Source organism: Heptranchias perlo, chromosome 3 (assembly GCF_035084215.1).
Source record: "Heptranchias perlo isolate sHepPer1 chromosome 3, sHepPer1.hap1, whole genome shotgun sequence".
Lineage (NCBI taxonomy): Eukaryota > Metazoa > Chordata > Chondrichthyes > Hexanchiformes > Hexanchidae > Heptranchias > Heptranchias perlo.
In genome coordinates, this window is record NC_090327.1 from 107,070,207 (window position 1) to 107,085,705 (window position 15,499).

The 15,499-nt window shown below is 41.3% G+C and overlaps 1 pseudogene; it reads right to left on the reverse strand.

Annotated features, from left to right (window-relative positions):
• Nucleotides 1-1,213: 1,213 nt before the first annotated feature.
• On the reverse strand, nucleotides 1,214-7,006 carry LOC137308600 (large ribosomal subunit protein eL38 pseudogene; annotated as a pseudogene).
• Between the last annotated feature and the right edge of the window lie 8,493 nt (nucleotides 7,007-15,499).

Genomic DNA, 15,499 nt, shown 5'->3' on the forward strand with positions numbered 1-15,499 from the left:
AATGGCGGATCAGGCTCGAGGGGCAGTGTGGCACACTCCTGCTCCAATTTCTTATGTTCTTATGTTCTTAATTTGATTGCACTTGGTCTATGAAAAGTATGGGCTTGATAGCTGATTGTCTTTTCTTCTTTCATTCTTTCTCATGTTCTTAGACTAGCTTGATTTCTGAAAGCCTAGAATAGAGGGTTATGGAGCTTCATGGGAAGGAATATGTTCATCTGTCCCTGGTTAGCCTGGCTGGAAATGGACATTATCATGGTCATATATTCATTCGACCTCTCTCACGACTAACATGTGGCATTAATGGTTCAGCTTCATTCTTCCTATTATTGTTAGCATATATTTTCCGCAATGGAGCTATGGAGAGGCCAGGGACAAGGTTAATGTGGGGTGGAGCTGTTTTGATAAAATACCGATTTGGCAGCAATTAATCCCCCTTGGTCCTGTCTTGCCATTACTGCTACCTTACAGCACCACTACTTACTTACATGGCCCAAGCCCCGTTAAATAATGTTTTGCCAAAGTTTATTTTCTTTCATCAGTTCCAAAACTGGTACTTTAACCTTCTGACTCCATGTGAGCTCATTTCCTCTGCTGCCCTCAGGCACAATTCCAGTTTATTTACACAAAAGCGAGACAGAAATATCTTTAAATCAGTAAGTGACTAGTAATTTGGAGGCAGTTGCATGTGCACATTGCCACCATTTAAAAATATTCTTCACAATGGCCCAATGAATTACTGTTGCAAATAGTGCAAAATGTTTACATTACAGTCGCTTTTAAATCCTATCAGCAAGTTACCCCTCAGGTGCCCAGTTTTATAATCAGCTTTCAGTTAAGAGTGAACATAGAGATAAATATATTTTTCCTCAGAGCCAAGGTTAACTGGTTTCAATTGAAGATTAAACAGTCCAGTTTCTTCTGTGCCATTCGTCTGTGTTTAAAATTTGTTTTAATCTGAATTAAATATTTTTTTCTTATTCTTTGTAATATTAGGATTCAAATAAAAATCTGCTGCCTGACTTTAAATGATGAGCTCTATTTTTCATGTGTGCTTTTTACAAAATAAAATCAACTATGGAAAACAAAATGGAATAAAGTTATAATTAGAGATTAAAATGAAAAGTGCAAGCTGATTTTCATTGAGGATCTGATTTTTTAAACCTAAACCTAATTTTTTTCTTATTTTATGGTGCTTATTAGGACCTGGTGATCATTTCTTAAATCCTTGATCGTAAACTGTAGAGAAGATGGACGATGCCCCACATACACACATTGTGAACAGCTTCTGTTCATTGCTGGTACCTGTATATATTACCAAACAAGTTGTGGATAGGTGCACGCATTCTAATCCATCTCATGTTTTTACATTTTAAACAAAAATTACTCTACTACATGTAAATACATGATGTAAGATAATATATGACAATGTGAATATGTTCAAATCAATCTCACGACGTGATGGATCTAGCAGTGGATCGTACCCTCACCCCATAACCCGCGGCCGGAACTATCTTAAAGGAATCATGATCCTCAAATATAAAAGACCTCAGCCATTTGCTTTGGTGCTGACTATCATAGGGTTAATGTCAAGCGAGCTGAGAGAGACAACCAATTAGTATACAAGATTGTGCAGAGGCGTTTATGATGCTGTAATATATTACTGCTTTGACCTTTCCACATATATATTGTGATGCCTTCCCTCATCAATCATTTATGTACAAACACATTTTTGAAAGTTCAGTAGCCCATACAAAGCTTTCCCAACCTCTTCTTCACCACTGCAAACAGACATTGTTTTGACACCTTGCGATGTTTTTATTACATTAATAATTTACTTCCCGTCAGATATAATAAAATCTAACCTTTTTCCCCCTCTTTTTATTCATCTACCACAGCGTCATTGCCGCTTCCAGTGCTCTTCAATGTTAACGTCTCCATGGGCAGCATTCAGCCAAGGGCCTGACATTAGAACCTATAGCTCACAGGGCAATTCCTCGATGCTTCATTGAACCTCTTTAAATAACTACTTCTTACTGCAGTTGAAGTCTCTTAATAGGAACAACCCCATAGCAAGGGAAAATCTCCCTTTAGCCAATTGTTCTTCTTCAGTGAACATAATTGAATGTACGAGGAATTAATTGGTGCCATTTTAACTGAACATTCTCATTAACAGAGTTACTATAAGTGGCATATGCCTTGTTGGAAATGACTAATGCAGTTAATGGTAGCTTTTCTTTATTTAGGATAGAGTTTCACACATTAGTGGAAGACCAATACCCTTAAATCAGTACTGATAGATTTTTTTTGTAATGGAACAATTTAATTTCCAGAGGGTTGTTCTGATTATCAACTTTCAATTGTAATTCATAGCAGTACACAATTTTCTATCTTCACAGATCACAACATAGAGATCCAGATACACACACATAATAATCAGGGAAACAGAGACTTTCCCCCTCCCTACAAAACATAGAAGCTTGGATTTTTCTCTTCTGGTATAGTTAATACCAGTAAAACTATTGTCAGGTTTTAGATGGACTGAAATGGAAATTCTCATGGCTTGAGAGTGAATGTCCTACAAGAAATGAGTTTGAGCAGTTTTAATCTGATTCCCAATGTATTGAGAACCACAGTGCAAAAACGGCCTGCAGTTTACCATGAGACACCACTAAGTGGCAATCTCATTCAACAAAGCCATAAGGAGAGGCCACGATTGGAATATTAGGACAAATGTAAAATATGGGACCGAAAGTGATGACACCATGGAACAGTAAAGTAGAATAGCTTACAGCTGCAGCTCTTAAAGATTGCAGCTGATATTTAAAGGGGCTGTATCATAATTGCTAGGCAGAATAAGAAGCACAACTGGATAAAGATAGGGAGTGTTTTTATTTTCAGATGTAGCTTTGGAAGTGCTGATGGAAGAAGTGCAGCTCTTTTGGGGGGGTGTTCCAGGGCACTCTCCTCATCAAAGAAATCTAAGGTGCCATTCGCTGATGCTGGTGAAGTGGAATCGGAATGAGGAAACAGGGAGAACAAGGCATGCGGAAGAGACGCTGAGCTGACTATGCAAGAATCTCCGAGGTCAGCTCATTTTTTTTTAATATTCAACGTTCCCTGTACAGATTGTGCCCTGCACAAGAAGCTCACTCTTGGTGGGGTGGGGGGAGGGGGGAGCTTCTGCCACAGCAGCAGTTCTCAAAAATTTGCTTTGATTTAAAGGTGAGCTGAATGATTTTTCCACATACTGATCTTTTTTTTGAAGAAAATTTTTTTTCAAACTTAGTTTCTTTTTATTTCGATAAAATCTGAACAACATCTACAGATTTCAGTTCCTTACTTCATGTAAGTAAAAATGACTTTTACTTAATGATTCCAATTAAGGCGCAAAGTGGTTTTGTTCCAAAGTATAATTGCTTTATTAAAAAGTAACAACAAGTTATTAAGAGGTTAACATACAAAAATACAACACTTGATAGACAAATACAACCTGATACAATTCGGTCACTTGCCAAAGCCTCGGTGTGCACCCCGATGACCTTGATTGTTAGAGAGTCAGACCTGCCTCGAGAATTCTGACCAGTCATCGGAAAGCAGCTTCCTTACATATGTTTTAAACACAAAGAGCTCTGTATGAGTTTCCCATAAATCATCCTCCCTGTGGTGTGGGGCTGCCATCTCCTTACCCTCCCTTCGCATCTCACGATGCTATGCGCATGCCTTGATACAGGTCTTGGTGCAGAACCCCCCATCCAGGGAGGAGGCCTCCCTTTCACACTGATAACCAAAGAAGGCACCAGTGTATAATTGCTTTGAGAAGGGTCTAGCACAAACCTTATCTCCACACAAGGCGATAACGTCCTGTTTGGCTTGTTTTACTACTGAGAAAACAAGTCTTGGGGACATTGCCAGGTGCCATTAATGTAAAGGGCCTTTCTTTTGATCAAAGCTGCAGAAAGCTTGTTGTGATAGAAAGCAAAGTGCTAGACTACATACATTTGACCTAAAACCAAGTTTATAATAATGAAGGAAACTGGATTAAAGCTTTTCTTACACTTCAGCTCTTTGGTAGCCACACCTGGAGGCAGGGATTGTTTGAGTTTTCTCAGTCTTCTCTTTGTCTGTGATGACTAGTGTGTACAGGTACCTGCTGCACTGTACCTTACATTTTACATTCTCCTTATTCTTCATAATTTTCACAGATTTTGCATCCTTTCTTGGTGTTATCGAGAAGCCTTTGATTTATGCAATCAAGCGAGGTATTGTTGCGATGATATTTGCGGTATGGATACGAACCGCACTCTAAGGTTCAGCTGCTAATGAGAAAGAGAATAAGCCCACCCAACATCAGGGAATTATTTTGGAACTTAGTGAGATGGCTGAGGGTAGTGGAAATGCATGGGGAAGAGGAAATACTGTCTTATTTTCTGGATCTACCAAGAAGGCGCAAGTGGTGCAGCAAAGGGTAGTTGCTCTCTTTGGGACAGACGGGCACCCTTCTCTGTGAGCAGCCCTCTACACTGCCTGGCAGGAAGTGACAGAGAGAGTAATCTCTGTTTCTCAGGTACACAGGGTATCTGAGCAAATGGGGAACATGTTTTCAAGTCCGAAGATGATTGCTAAGGCAAAAATTGCCAGCAGTTGCTTACACCAAGTACATGGGCAAATTTGTGTAAGGATTAAGACAGTAGAGGAGTGCAATCAAATACAAAAAGATTTAGATGTGCTAGGGGAGTGAGCCACACAATGACAAATGGCATTTAACTTAGATAAATGTAGTGTTCAGCATGTTGGTGGGGCCAACACAGAATGCATGTAACGTTGGCAGGAAACAATACTGAAAGATGTTGAGACATAAAAAGATCTATATGTTACGCACAGATCACTGAAGATTTGTGACCAATGTAGAGAAGCTGTAGCTAAAGCTAACAGGGTATTGGGATGTATTAATAGAGCCATTCAGTATAAATCAAAGGACACCATTTTGGCACTGGTCAGACCACATCTGGAGTATTATGCCTAGATTTTGTCCCCTCACATGGTGGGTGATTATAGTGGCCTTGGAAAAGATCTAGAGGAGAGCTATGAGAATGATTCCTATCTTAAAGAACATCAGCTGCTCAGATAGTCCATTTACTTTAGAGCAGCGTAGACTTAGATGCGACCTGATAGAGGTCCATTAAATAATTAAAAGGTTGATTAGCATGCCTATTGATAGAGTATTCCAGTTTAACAAATTTGGGAGGACCAGAGGACATAAGTTTAAACTAAGAAAGAGTAGGAATAGACTGAATGATAGACAGTTCTTCTTTTCCCAGAAAGTAGTGAGCCTCTGGAATAGATGTCGGCTAGTGTGGTGGATGCTGACCATGTCTTCAAGAGGGAGCTAGACAGGCTCTTGACTGGGGCAGTGATCGCATCATATAGTGAAAATTACTCCTATAATTTAAATTTCGAGTCTAAACAGTCACTTTGCTCAAAAATGAAATTGGAAACAATATGCCACGTAGTAACGCAGGATGAATTTATATATACATGTAATAGTGCCTCTGCTATCTCTTCCCTAACTTATTTTAATATGCGCGGATGCAATCCGTCCAGACCAGGGGTTTTATCCTCTCTAAGTTTGGTTAGTTTATCAATTATCTCCCCCATTTCAATCTTAAATGTCTTTATATCTTTTTTGATCTCTTCTTCTAATGTCATGCCCACCACATGAGTCTCCCTGGTAAATAAGTAATTATTTAATATTTCTGCCATTTTGCTGTCATTACCTGTGAGTTTATCATGTGTATCCCTCAGTGGCCCTATCCCTAACCTAATATTTCTTTGGTTACTGTTTCTTTTTATATTCCTTGATAATTTACTTTTGTAGTTTCTCATGGCCTTACTAATTGTTTTTTGACTTCTTTCTTAACCTTTTTGTATTCCCTTTTGTCATCCTCTCCTCTGTTGTCTATTTACTTAGTGTATGCTTTTGCTTTAGTTTCAATTTTGCCCTTATTTCTTTATTCATCCATGGTGTGTCATTACTGGCTAGTTTGGTCTTGCTTTTTAGTCGGATATATTTCTTAGTTTGTCAGTAATTTTTTCCAGTTTATTTTCCTTAGTTCCATTCTCATTCCTTTAAAATCAGCTTTTTTCCAATTTATTACTTTGGTCTTTGTCTTACTTATGTCCTTCTCAATCTTTATCTTAAACCTTATTATGTTATGATTGCTATTGCCTAGATGGTGCCCTACACTTACTTCTCTTATCTGTTCTGGTTCATTTCCCATTACTAGATCCAGCAGTGCTTCCTCTCTTGTTGGGCTTTTTACGTACTGGGTAAGAAAGGAGTCCTGCACACATTGTAAAAACTCCATTCCCTGTACCCCTTGCCAGTTTATTTAGGGGTAGTTAAAATCTCAAATGGTTATTATTCTATGTTCTTTACTCATTTCACATATTTGCTACATTTTTCTTCCTCCATCTCCTTTCCACTATTTGGTGGTCTGTAGTACACTCCTATTAGTGTGATCAATCTCTTATCTTTTATTTCAATCCATTTGGATTCTGTTTCTATCCTTCTGTTAGTTATGTCCTTTTTTTACTGCCATTATGTTATCTCTAATTAGTACAGATACTCCACACCCCCTTTTTCATTCCCTATCCTTTTTAAGTATTCTATAACCTGTAATATTTAGTTGCCAGTCCTGTACTTTATGTAGCCATGTTTCAGTTATTCCTACTACATCTGGTTCCTCGCTATTGATTATTGTCTGCAGTTCCCCCGTTTTATTTTGGACATTGTGTACATTGCTGTACAGGCAGTTTAATTTGTCTTTAATAGTTTTTCCTTTTACTTTATTTTAACAGTTCGTTTATACTTCCGTTTTATAACTGTAGTGCTTCCTTGACCATTTATGTTACCTTTATTCCTTACCCAGATCTGACCTTTACACTCATCTCCTGTTTCTTTTATCTTCAAGCTTTCTTTATTGCTCCCAGATCCCTCCCCCATCTTGCTAGTTTAAAGCCTCATGCACTGTCCTATTTATCCTTTCCGCTAGGGCTCTGGTCCCATTTTGGTTCAGGTGGAGCCCATCCCAGTGATATGGTCCTTCTTGCCCCACTACTGAAATGGAACCTCTCCTTCCCACATCACGCTTTCAGGCATGCATTCACCTTTCTGATCTGTCTATCCCTATGCTAATTAGCACATGGCTCCGGCAGTAGTCCTGAGATTACCACCGTGAGGTTCTGATATTCCCTTAGCAAGACATCCTCCTCCTTCTTCCTTATGTCATTGGACCATGACAGCTGGATCCTCCTCCTCCCCTTTTAAGTCCCTCCGAGATGTCCTTTACCCTTGCACCAGGTAGGCAACACATGTTCCTGGATCTAGGTTGCGACTGCAGAGGACGCTATCTATCCCCCTGATTATAGGATCCCCTATTACTACAACCTTTCTATTCTGATCCTCTCCCCTCCTTGGACTGCCTCATGCTCCACGGTGCCATGGTTAGCATTCTGGGCATTATCCCTGCTGCCTTCATCCTTATTCTCACAGGGGGTAGGAACAATGTCTGCAGGACCTCCTTCTCTACCTCTCCTTAGTTCCCACTACCTTGCTGACTAACAGTCACACACTCCCCTTCCTGAACCTGTGGCTTTCCTCTGTGGTGTGACTGTACTCTGGGGAAAACTTTCTAGATATTCCTCCCCCTCCCCTATGTATCGGAGTGTCTCTAACTTGTACTCCAGCTCAGACTCTGAGCCAGAGTGTCTCAAGCCAAAGACATTTCCTGCAGATATGGCAATCCGGGACAGTCTCACTGCCCACAAACTCCCACATATTAGCACTGACACACAGCCTGTACAGCCATTTCTAGTTTTTATTTATTTATTTATTTATTTATTATCAGTAGTTTATTTCTAGGACTAATAGAATCACTTGAGATCTAGATTATATTTAGTAAATGGATTTAGCTTGATTTTGAAATAGTTAATAATTACTTAGTCTTTTTTTTTAAAGTTAGGTTTTAAAAGTTGATAGATTAGTTTGTAGTCCCTTGGTTTAAATCACTTATCACCTCCTTCCACCTCTGCACCTAATTCACCATGTTGCCAGTTGAAAGTCCTCACTCTGTCACAATTCACTCCATTAAGAGGTTCACTCTCTGTCCTTACCAACCTCTGTCCTCAAGCTCAGGATGTACATAAAAATATAACCTAATTATAGAACAAAACCCATATTTTTGTCACAGTGCTTACTAACTACTTGTGGTCACCTATCATGCAGTTGTATATGCTTACTTGTGTATGGGTGGATTTACATCTATAGGTGTTCACATATCCATAATACCCAAGAGGATGAAGTGTCCATTCCAGCTGCAATGAAAACATATGTTTCAGTTTTGAATAATTCATAATAATACAATATTGAATAAATTATACAAATATTTTCTGCTAATATTAATCTTGCTTCCTGACATCATAAGCTAAGCCAGCTTTATTTTAGCAAAGAAGGTGGCAGCAAAAAAGAAATCATTAAAAGAAGCATACCATTGTATCATCGGCCATGAGCTGAAGATAAGACAAGAAATTTTCGACTCAGATTTCCAAAACCATTAATAACACATGACTTACAGAACAAGTTACAAGAATAGTCAAAGAACAGCAGCACTGACAGACTGAAACTCCGCATGTCAGGGTCTAATATGTCAAAGTGACAAGTAATACCATTTAGACATGGCATGTTCTTCTTATAGTTTGTAGCAGTGTGACAAAGGAATGAGCTCCCATTAAAGATTTCCAACCAACACAAGCCGTTATCTTAGCAACAACATGGTTAGATTTTGTGCCTCACATTTTTTAGATCCTTTTGCAGCAGTATGTACCCTGATACAAAAAATTAAATGAACAATCCTTAATAGTCCAAGAAATAATAAAATTACTATTGACTTATTTAGAAATTTAGCCCTTAATCAATGCAGTCGTCTTAAGTCCACAGCAGTCTTCCAAAAATAATAATATATGAGATGGGGAGATTTCCTTTTGTGCTAGGTATAGTGAAATTATAAACCCCTTTTTAAACAATACCATTATTCAGGCAAACCTGTTCTCAATAGAAAGCCGTTGAAGAGCATAACCCCACTTTTATGCAATGCCTTCCTCCCTCCTCCCCATTTTGGGGCCCAAATAATCTCCAAGACCAAACAAGCCGCCTGAATCCCTTGACCCACACTGCCTCCAGCGAAAGCACAGTCACATCAAAAAAACTTGGATGTATCAATGCAATCCTCCCGCAACCTCCATGCAATCAAATCGTACAAAGGCTTCATAATATGTATAATATATAAGAACATAAGAAATAGGAGCAGGTGTAGGCCATATGGCCCCTCGAGCCTGCTCCGCCATTCACTTAGATCATGGCTGATCTTCTACCTCAACCTCAACCTTCAACCTCAATATGTGTACGAATATACTACTTTGTAAAATGTGTAAATGTACACCTTCACAAAATGTATATGTGAATGTACACCTTTCATAAAACATATACAATGTATACTTTTGAGAATTCTATGAAAAAGAAAGCTCTTATTTTAAACTTGTTTTAATATTGATAGATGCTGAATGACTAAATTCCAGAGGGTAAATTTTAACCCAGAGCTGGGAAGAGGGTGAGGTGGGGGGAGGGGGAGAAATTCCTGATTTACCAGATGTTTTTATGATTTTGATGTAAGGACGTCTTTAAATTTTTTTTGTAGATTTCCCTCCCAACAGGCTAGCCAGATTGACTGGTTGGCTGTCAGTTGGATGGGAGAAGAGCCAGGGAGTGGATGCCAGCAGGTAAGTCTTAGATGGTGTGGGGGGGAGAGGGTCAGTCATGGGGTGAGGGCGGGGGGTCGGACATGGGGGGGAGTCATCGGGTGGTCAGGAGTTATCGGGGGAGTCTTCGGGGGGTTCGGGGGTCATTGGGGGAGTCATCGGGGTGGTCAGTCATCAGGGGGAGTCATCGGGGGGGTTGGGGGTCACGGGGGGAGTCATCGAGGGGTCGGGGGTCATCGGGGGTCGATCATCGGGGGAGTCACAGGGAGGGATCGGCTGTTGGGAGGTCGGTCATCAGGGGGAGTCATCGGGGTGTCGGGGTTCATCGTGGGGAGTCATCGTGGGGTTGGGGGTCATCAGTCAGGTCGGTCATTGGGGTCGGGGGTCATCGGGGTCAGAGGTCGGATATCGTGTGGAGCCAGAGATCTTGTGGGTGTCAGAGATCGTGGGGGAGGGGATGGAAGAGGCCGGGGTGGGGGAAGTTCTTGACGGGAAACCCGGAAGTTCAGGTTCCCCGGACATCCTTATGATTTTGACGTAAGGACGTCTTTCAATTTTTTTTGTTGGTTTCCTGCCCAACAGGCCAGCCAGATTGACAGGCTGACTGTCAGTCGGACGGGAGAAAAGCTCGGGAGCGGATGCCAGCAGGTAAGGTGTGGGGGGTTAGGAAGTGTCTAGTCATGATGCTCCATGCATCGTAAGTGTGGGGCAGGCTTGATGGACCAGCTGATCTTTCTCTGCTTGGCATTTTCATATTTTGGTATTTGACCATCAGAGCTACATCATGCAGGTGGATGCCAGATACCCTGAAAGCTGCCCCAATTAATTTATTTTATGCCAGTCATCAGTCCCACCATTATTTTGAGGCATCTCCACCTTAGATTGATGGATCCATGGTGGCCAGCTATACCCTCTTGAGCCATGGCTGATGGCGCCAGTGCAGAACTGTAACAGAAAGAAAATACAATGGGCCAGAAATCGCACAGAGCGGTGAGGCAATGCAGATCCTGCAAACTAAATTAACGAAAATACTTACTGCAGGCTCTGTGGTGTTGAATTGCTTGAATTTGAACTTTAAAAAAATGTGCGCCATCAACCCAGCCTTTAAGCAGCGTGAGTCACTGTGCGGCTGGAAAAGTCTGTGTGAGGAGAAGACACGCCCACAAAATCTGTCAGGAAGAGAAGTCCCGCCCACAGATTCAGGCTGCATTGCCCAAGCAGGCAAGCAGACTTCATTCATTTAAAGTTGGTATTCTATATGTCATTGTAAATAACATTTTTAATTTTTTTAAATAAAAAAACAAAGAAATAATTGAAGAGACAGAAGGGAAAAGTAATTTTTTTTTAATGACTAAAAACTATAAAAATAAGGAGTAATATGAGACTCCACATTTTTAAAAGTTAATTTTTAGTTGATTGGCAGTCATTAAGACTAACTCTGTTAAAACTTAGTTTAGACCTGTTTGGTGGCATAATTAGTTACTTTCCAGCTGGGCAGATAAGCAAGTTGCCGCTTTTTCAATGATTTCTCTGATTGCAGCGTGCGATGGCCCTTTAATTTGAAGTTGGCATATCGCTGGCGAACCACTAGGAGCAAGTTCCTGATTTCTGTGTTTCACTGCGCATGTGTGAACGCCAGAACTTGCTCCTTCAATTCGCCACTAACAACGGAGGGCGCTGTTGAGCTCCTCCATTATTTCAGGAGCGATTTCTGGCCCAATGAGTCACAAGGATCCAAATCAAGCATACAGTAGGCCAACTGAAGCAAAGATTCCACTGTCGGGAGAAATCTGAGGTTAAGGGTGGGGTGGAATATACTGTACAGCCCTGAAAAGGTCTCCAAAATTACAATCGTATGCTGAACTGTTGCACCAACCCCACATTACATCATGACCCTGTGCTGTACCTCATCTACCAACCATGTATAACCAGTCAGTGCTTCTTAACACAATGCTTCCTTTTTGTGGCAATGCATGGTTAGTGCTATCCTGGGAGCAGAAGGAAGTATTGCAGCTGGATCCCAAGAGCTTCCTGGTGCAGGGGTGGCTCATTACCTCCTACAGCTTTATGAGTCTCAGCAACTGTAGACATCATGTTTGGTGCTGTGGTGACTGCCGGACTTCTTCACTTTCCGGCTCTGAGTAAGAACTTTGAATGGGGCAGCTGAGTGGTATCGATGGTGTGGCACCCAGAGAGACAGTTCCCCCATCCGTGCCTAAATTTACCAATCCCTTGTTGCTGGGCACTTCCTTACCATGTCCTGCCATCTGTGTGAGCTAAACCACAGAGCAGAAGCAAGGTTGATGAACCCCTGTGCCAGGGTTCTGTCCAGATGATTCTCCAGCATGGTGAATCCAGACAGAACTGAATCATGGATATCATAGCCATTGGTCTTTATAGTATCAGTTATGGCACTCCTGAGAGAACCCACAGCTGTGTTTAATACCTCAGGTAAGGGGCACAGCCCTACAGATGCCCGCGGAGGTGCCACGCACGCCACGGTTGATTGTCAGTTCTGTCAAGCAGTCAAACATCACTGTATAGATATGGATACTGGATGTCCATACTAGCCATTATAATTTGCAGGGTTCTTTGCAAACTCTAAAAGGACTTGGTGAATTGCTCAAGTAGATGTGAAAGATCCAATGGCATGACTCGAAGAAGAGCAGGGCAGTGCTTTCCAACATTATTCAAACAAAACCACTAAAACAGATTATCTGGTCATTATCATATTGCTGTTAGTGGGACCTTGCTGTGCACTTAATGGCTGCTACATTTGGTCACATTACAACAGCGACTACACTTCAGAAGCACTTTATTGGCTGTGTAGGGGGTTGGAACATCCTGAGGACATGAAAGGCACCTTATAAATGTAATTTCTTTCTTTATTTCTTCCTGGTGCTCAGAAAGCTAATCCTGGAATTCAGCATCTGAGGATTTGTCTATAGCCTGTCCTTTGGCCAACCCTTTCAAGCTCCACTGCTGCTAATACTTGCTCCTCCTCGTTAGTGCTGTATGTTTCACCCAGGGCTTTCTGCTCCATGGTTAACTCTACATGTTCTCCTAGAGAGCTGCAGGTGGAGTGAGTGATGTTGTGCCCTGTGAGGTGGATGGACCAGCGACCTCAGGTCCAAAAGTTTGGTGCTTGTCAGCCATTGCTATGAAAAGTGTGGGAAGAAATGCATATTACAATCTGCAAGACAGTTCTTGTAACACATTTTAGTAGCACATGCCATGCTCTCATGTTGTGGTGCCTGGTAAGTTGCCCATTGAAAGATTGCTTTAGTATGTGACAAATTCATTGAGGTAATAAAAAGCTGCAAGAATGGGTACTAGCCTGCAGTTGCAGGTTAGCCACTTGCAAGTTCCTCTCTAATTGGCTCCATGGAGTGACTGCCCACGGTATTCAAAATAAGCTCCCCGGGAAGCTTAGGGACTTGAGATTGGGTATACCCATTCCAGTTGACAATTTCTCCCTTCTGATACGCTCCTTCTTTTCACTGAAGTTATAAAGAAATTGGTCAAGTGTTGACTGTTTAATGAGTCTTGTTGTTGCTAGGCAATTGATCTCTGTCCGCCTCCCAAAACAAGAATGCAGGAGCAAGCAGCTTATTGGTGGAGTCTTCAATGGCCATCAGTGTGAGGATTTCTGGTAATATTCATGTATTATTCATGAATATGATCTGCTTTGTGATAATGCTGGGGAGACAAAACGGACTTTTAAGGATGCGGGATCATCCTATGTGAGTAAAAGTTGAGGTGAAAGTGTGAGCTTGTGCCATTCCGTACTAGAAGATTGTAAAGGAGTAACATTGGCAGACATTTACCTTGACCACTTTCTTCAAGGTAATTGAACTATTTCCTTGTCTGGGAGGAAAATCTCTTAACAGCAGTCACTGCGTTGACCTGTTCTGCATGGAGCCCTCACAAATGCCTTTTGATAAGGATGCCCCTTGCAGCCAAAAATGGTAACTCTCCTTTGCAAAAACTCCTTCAGTATGCCTTTGGCCTTCATGTTTGGCACTTGGTTGTACCTGATCGCATTGAAATACAAATGCAAAATGGACAGGCTTCAAGTGACCAACTGAAGTAAGAGCGAAACCCAAAAATAAAGTGAAGAGAAAATGTAGGCAATGAGTCACAATGACCTAGGGAATTTCCTTACAACACCAAAGACAACAAAAGATTCAACCCAAATGAACTAAAACACTCCACCCAATGAGTAGATCAGTTAGGGAAAAAAATACACCTCCATCATTATAATAGTAAGCTGGAGACAAGCATTCTACATGTTATAATGCAATGTGCACTATAATGAATGCCCCATAAGTTATATATGAGCTGTATCATTGAGCTGTAAAACTGAGAACAGGGATTGAGTACCCTTAGAACACAGAAGAGATTTATTTAGTTAAATGATGATACGTGTAAAAACAGTAAGACTTCTCTGTTTTGCTGCTGTTTCATGTGGGAACCCATGACCTTGCTTATGAGTCTCCAAACCAAATTAATGAGAAACAGATAGATCATTCAGATCCCATCACAGGTGCAATGGCATTAATAGCTTTCTTTTGTTTGGTAAAATTCTATGATTCTATCCACATAAATAGAGCTTCTGTTGCCTGATACGGAGGGCACACTCTCCCCTCATTGTAACAGACCACACTTACCTAAAGCTTGGGTACAGATCAGCAAGGGCCAAGGTGTAGGGACCCCCAAATATGTGTAGAGTCCTGTTGCAATTTAACCAACTAAAACCAGGTAGCACACCAATCCATACCAGTGGTGAATTTTCCCTACTTGTCCAGCTAGGACCACCCTATCCTTTAAGACATTGGCTTGCAGGGTTATCTGGAGTTGAGTTGGAAGAATTTCAGTCTTCAGTGACAAGTCTATCTCTCCAGGTTCTAGCAATGAGCCAAGTTACCTAATCAATTGTCTATAGTTCTTTGAGCATGGCAGACTTACCTGGCTCAAGTGTCAGATTGCCGAGTCTGCCACAGAGGAGCTACTTGGATTGAATCCCCCATCATTAGATATCTCACCTTGAAGACAATTGCTTACTACTTCCACTGTTCTAAGAACAAAAGGCAATAATTGGCCATCAGACAACTGATAAGCGTGATTTTGAGCTGTTGCTAGGCAGACAACATGTATCAGTGACCCTTCCTTGGTGACATTGGGAGCAGCACAACTAACCATAAAATATGTTCATTCATTGCAACCACCCTCCTGGACACAGCATGGACACACTCCATCAAATGGTGGTTCCACCAGTTGGAGGCGAGAACCTTCAGCAGCAACTTCTTACCTCACTGGAGTCCAATCATGGTAGGCACTGAACCCTGAATGCTTAAGATCATGTTTGTATACTTGACCTCCAGGTAACACAGAAGGCATCAAGGGGTATGGGGAGAGATCGGGGATATGGTATTGAGATAGAGGATCAGCCATGATCATATTGAATGGCGAAGCAGGCTCGAAGGGCCGAATGGCCTACTCCTGCTCCTATTTTCTATGTTTCTAACACCTTCCAGTAGCTTTTATCACAAGCCCCAGAGTTTCCTCATCAGCTAAATATTAGACATCTGCCATCAGCTTGGTGGAAGGAGCAATGGAGAATTGCTGTAGCATGCCAACAACTCAGACATTCTAACTCTTTCTGGTGTTAGGGATATACATG